Below are 6000 nucleotides of genomic sequence, written 5' to 3' on the forward strand. Positions count from 1 at the left end.
CTGGGGGAGGAGACGGAGCTCGTCTCTGCCGTAGAGGACGGGAAGGAGGTGCTCTGGGAGGAGACGGAGCTGGTCTCTGCTGTAGAGGACGGGATGGAGGTGCTGGGAGAGGAGACGGAGCTGGTCTCTGCAGTAGAGGACGGGATGGAGGTGCTGCGAGAGGAGACGGAGCTGGTCTCTGCTGTAGAGGACAGGATGGAGGTGCTGGGGGAGGAGACGGAGCTGGTCTCTGCCGTAGAGGACAGGATGGAGGTGCTGGGGGAGGAGACGGAGCTGGTCTCTGCTGTAGAGGACAGGATGGAGGTGCTGCGAGAGGAGACGGAGCTGGTCTCTGCTGTAGAGGACAGGATGGAGGTGCTGGGGGAGGAGACGGAGCTGGTCTCTGTCGTAGAGGACGGGATGGAGGTGCTGGGAGAGGAGACGGAGCTGGTCTCTGCCGTAGAGGACGGGATGGAGGTGCTGGGAGAGGAGACGGAGCTGGTCTCTGCAGTAGAGGATGGGATGGAGGTGCTGGGGGAGGAGACGGAGCTGGTCTCTGCCGTAGAGGACGGGATGGAGGTGCTGGTAGAGGAGACGGAGCTGGTCTCTGTCGTAGAGGACGGGATGGAGGTGCTGGGGGAGGAGACGGAGCTGGTCTCTGCTGTTGAGGACGGGATGGAGGTGCTGGAGGAGGAGACGGAGCTGGTCTCTGCCGTAGAGGACGGGATGGAGATGCTGGGAGAGGAGACGGAGCTGGTCTCTGCTGTAGAGGACGGGATGGAGGTGCTGGGGGAGGAGACGGAGCTGGTCTCTGCCGTAGAGGACGGGATGGAGGTACTAGGGGAGGAGACGGAGCTGGTCTCTGCCGTAGAGGACGGGATGGAGGTGCTGGGGGAGGAGACGGAGCTGGTCTCTGCCGTAGAGGACGGGATGGAGGTGCTGGGGGAGGAGACGGAGCTGGTCTCTGCCGTAGAGGACGGGATGGAGGTGCTGGGGGAGGAGACGGAGCTGGTCTCTGCCGTAGAGGACAGGATGGAGGTGCTGGGGGAGGAGACGGAGCTGGTCTCTGCCGTAGAGGACAGGATGGAGGTGCTGGGGGAGGAGACGGAGCTGGTCTCTGCCGTAGAGGACGGGATGGAGGTGCTGGGGGAGGAGACGGTGCTGGTCTTGGACGTGTTGCTGGACGTGGATGTATTACTGCTTGTGGCCGTGGCCGTGCTGGTGCTGGTTTTGGACATGGGCGTGTTGCTGGACATGGACATGGTGCTGTGCGTGTTGCTGTACGTGGATGTATTACTGCCCGTGGTCGTGGCCGTGGTGGTGCTGGACGTGGCGTTTGTCTGTGCGTCAGGAACCACTGTGGATAATACAGTTGTGTCACCCCCCAATTGTGTCCCCGGCGCTATCACCCGTCCCCCTTTCACCCTCTGGCCCTTGCTGTGCCCCACAGATCCCCTGTGGCCCCTTCTCTCCTTCCGTGCCCCCGACAACAGGAAGTGTAGCCGCCTCTCGGGGTGCTGCTCCCAGGAAGCCCCTGCTCCCCCCCATGCCCCACTGCCTGCCAGGGGTCTGCCACCTCCCCTGGGCCCTTGGAGTTTGTGCTCCAGGCCAGCCCCATCAGGCAGTGGGGCTCCATGGGGGACTTGTGGGGCTCTAGCGGTTCCCCTACACCTCCCCCACGGGCACACAGGGCTGCCTGCCTCAGTTTACCTCTGTGCTGGTTACAGCTGTGTGGGAGCGGCCCCGCGTGGGGCTGCTGCGGTTCGGCTGTGGGGCGGGTGGGCAGGTCCCTGGGGGGTGGGGCACTGGGGTCACACCCAGGGGGCCGGCGACTGAGCGGGACCCAGGCGAGGCCCTGGGGCTGTGTGATACCCCCTCCAGGCTGTGCTCTCGCACTGACCCCCATCTCCTGCCACGTCCCCACCCTCACCAGTGCACCCCCAGAACCCCCCGGCCCCAAGCTCCTCCCCGCCCCCCAGCCACCTTGCTCCAGCCGCCCCGCCCCCTGTCTGTCCCCCGTCCCTCTGGCCCCATATCCCTCTGTCTGTCCCTCTGGCCCCATGTCCCTCTGGCCCTCCCCTGCCCTCTGTCCCCATCTGTCCTCCCCCGTCCCTCTGTCCCTCTGCCCCCATCTGTCTGTCTCTCTGTCCCCACGGCCCTCTGTCTGTCCCCCGTCCCTCTGGCCCTCCCCTGCCCTCTGTCCCCATCTGTCCTCCCCCGTCCCTCTGTCCCTCTGCCCCCATCTGTCTGTCTCTCTGTCCCCATGGCCCTCTGTCTGTCCCCCGTCCCTCTGGCCCTCCCCTGCCCTCTGTCCCCATCTGTCCTCCCCCGTCCCTCTGTCCCTCTGCCCCCATCTGTCTGTCTCTCTGTCCCCATGGCCCTCTGTCTGTGCCCCGTCCCTCTGGCCCCATGTCCCTCTGGCCCTCCCCTGCTCTCTGTCCCCATCTGTCCTCCGCCCCCATCTGTCTGTCCCCCGTCCCTCTGACCCCGTCCCTCGTCTATCCCCATCTGCTCCTCCATTGCTCTTCCCCCACCTCTCTCTCCCTCTGTCCCCGTCCCTCTTCTGTCCCCATATCCCTCTGTCTGTCCCCCTGCCCTCCGTCCCCATCTGTCTGTCCCTCCGTCTGGCCCCATATCCCTCTGTCTGTCCCCCTGCCCTCCGTCCCATCTGTCTGTCCCTCCGTCTGGCCCCATATCCCTCTGTCTGTCTCTCTGCCCTCCGTCCCATCTCTCTGTCCCTCCGTCTGTCCCCATATCCCTCTGTCTGTCCCTCTGCCCTCCGTCCCCATCTCTCTGTCCCTCCGTCTGTCCCCATATCCCTCTGTCTGTCCCCCTGCCCTCCGTCCCCATCTCTCTGTCCCTCCGTCTGTCCCCATATCCCTCTGTCTGTCCCTCTGCCCTCCGTCCCCATCTCTCTGTCCCTCCGTCTGTCCCCATATCCCTCTGTCTGTCCCTCTGCCCTCCGTCCCCATCTCTCTGTCCCTCCGTCTGTCCCCATATCCCTCTGTCTGTCCCCCTGCCCTCCGTCCCCATCTCTCTGTCCCTCCGTCTGTCCCCATATCCCTCTGTCTGTCCCTCTGCCCTCCGTCCCCATCTCTCTGTCCCTCCGTCTGTCCCCATATCCCTCTGTCTGTACCCCTGCCCTCCGTCCCATCTGTCTGTCCCTCCGTCTGTCCCCATATCCCTCTGTCTTTCCCTCTGCCCTCCGTCCCCATCTCTCTGTCCCTCCGTCTGTCCCTCTGCCCCCATCTGTGTCCCCCTCCGTCTGTCCCCCCATTCCTTCCCCCCACTCCCCTCCTCTGTCCCCACACCCCCAGCCCCCCTCCTGCCCGCCCTCGGCCTGGGGCCGGAGGGGGCACACGCCCTGGGGGCGCAGGGGGCCAGGGCTGCGTGCCGGATCCTCGGCGGGGGCTGCTGTGGACAGGGGGGCCCCGGCCCCGCACCCACCGGGTACTCACCCGCCGCGAGGGCCAGCAGCGCCCAGAGGCAGAGCGGCAGGGCCTGCACCCCCATGTTCCCAGCACGGGCCCCCGGCTGGGCACGGAGGTGAGCAGGATGTGGCCGCCGGGATCCTGCCTGCAGGTGAAGTGCCACCCGCCCCAGGGATGTTGGATTTCGCCAAGGAGAGGGAGGAGAACAGGTGGGCGGAGACCCGGCAGCCGCCCAAACCACAGAGATTATCCATTGATAAAAGGCCGGTCCCAGCCGGGCCGGCCCCACGCCTGGCACCCCACAACCGCCGGGTGGGGGAGTCCATCCACAGCCGGGCCACAGAGCCAGCCTGCCCCTCACCGGGGACACTCACCGTGGCTGCCCCGTTGCACATGGTTGTGCGCAACAGAGCATGGCTGTGAGTGAGCTGGTGGGAATGACAGAGCACGGCCCATGCAAGCTGGTGGGACATGTGCAGGTGACAGTGCACGGCCTCGTGCGAGAGGGTGGGAACAACAGAGCATGGCCACGTGCAAGCTGGTGGGACGTGTGTGGGTGACAGTGCACGGCCTCGTGCGAGAGGGTGGGAACGATAGACCACAGCCACATGCGAGCTGGTGGGACGTGTGTGGGTGACAGTGCACGGCCTCGTGCGAGAGGGTGGGAACAACAGAGCATGGCCACGTGCAAGCTGGTGGGACATGTGTGGGTGACAGTGCACGGCCTCGTGCGAGAGGGTGGGACATGTGGGTGACAGTGCACAGCCATGCGAGTGGGTGGGATGTGTGTTGTGACATCACACAGCTACATGCGAGCTAGTGGGACGTGTGTGTGTGTGACAGCGCACGCCCACGTGCGAGAGGGTGGGAACGATAGAGCATGGCCACATGTGAGCTGGTGGGACGTGTGTGGGTGACAGCACATGGCCTCGTGCGAGAGGGTGGGATGTGTGTTGTGACATCGCACAGCTACATGCGAGCTGGTGGGACGTGTGTGGGTGACAGTGCACGGCCTCGTGCGAGAGGGTGGGACATGTGGGTGACAGTGCACGGCCATGCGAGTGGGTGGGATGTGTGTTGTGACATCACACAGCTACATGCGAGCTAGTGGGACGTGTGTGTGTGACAGCGCACGCCCACGTGCGAGAGGGTGGGAACGATAGAGCATGGCCACATGTGAGCTGGTGGGACGTGTGTGGGTGACAGCACATGGCCTCGTGCGAGAGGGTGGGATGTGTGTTGTGACATCGCACGGCTACATGCGAGCTGGTGGGACGTGTGTGGGTGACAGTGCACGGCCACATGCGAGAGGGTGGGAGGCGTGGTGACAGCGCACAGCACGGGTGACAGGACAGCTGGCTGGCAGGGCACAGCTGGGGGTGAGCAGATGTAACATCTCGGAGAGCGAGGGGTGGAAGCAGCTGTGGGGGGAAGACAGTGCACAGCCACAGATGAGCAAGTGGGATGCACATGTGTGTCAGGGCACGGCCACGTGCAAGCACAAGGTACGTGTGTGACAGCAGATGGCCATGTGCAAGCACAGTGAAATGTTTGAGAAAGACAGTGCGTGGCAGTGCACAAGCAAGTGGGAGCGTGGGAGTGACAGGGAGCTCCTGTAGGTGAGCAGGTGGGACGTGTGTGAGTGAGAACACACACCTGTGGGTGAGTAAACAGGATATCGGTGAGTGTGCACAGGGTGGTGCGAGCAGGTGGAATGTGTGAGTGAGAACAGAGCTGTAGGTGAGCAAACAGGATGTTTGTGAGCATGTACAGGGTCGTGCAAGCAGGTGGGACATGCAAGTGAAAACGCAGCTGCGGGTGAGCACATAGGACGTCTGTGAGCGTGCACAAGGTCGTGCGAGCAGGTGGGACGTGCAAGTGAGAACACAGCTGTGGGTGAGCAAACAGGATGTTCATGAGTGTGCACAGGGTCATGCGAGTGAAAATACGCAGCTGCAGGTGAGCACACAGGATGTCTGTGAGCGTGCACAGGGTCGTGCGAGTGAGAACACACAGCCATAGATGAGCAGACAGGATATCTGTGAGCGTGCACGGGGTCGTGCAGGCAGGTGGAATGTGTGAGTGAGAACACATACCTGTGGGTGAGCAAACAGGATATCCGTGAGCGTGCACAGGATTGTGCAAGCAGGTGGAATGTGTGAGTGAGAACAGAGCTGAGGGTAAGCACACAGGACGTCTGTGAGCGTGCACAGGGTCGTGCGAGCAGGTGGGACGTGCAAGTGAAAATAAGCAGCTGCGGGTGAGCACACAGGATGTTCATGAGTGTGCACAGGGTTGTGCAAGGAGGTGGAACATGCAAGTGAGAACACAGATGTGGGTGAGCACACAGGATGTCTGTGAGCGTGCACAGGGTCGTGCGAGTGAGAACACACACCTGTAGATGAGCAAACAGGATGTCTGTGAGTGTGCACAGGGTTGTGCGAGCAGGTGGGCCATGTGCAAGTGAGAACACACAGCTGTGGGCGAGCAAGCTGGGTGTCCATGACAGCTCACGGTAGCATGCGAGCAAGTGGGCAGTGTGCGAGTGACAGCACACCCCACGTGCGAGAGGTGGGCACGTGTGGCTCCG

Source organism: Carettochelys insculpta, chromosome 34 (assembly GCF_033958435.1).
Source record: "Carettochelys insculpta isolate YL-2023 chromosome 34, ASM3395843v1, whole genome shotgun sequence".
Taxonomy (NCBI): domain Eukaryota; kingdom Metazoa; phylum Chordata; order Testudines; family Carettochelyidae; genus Carettochelys; species Carettochelys insculpta.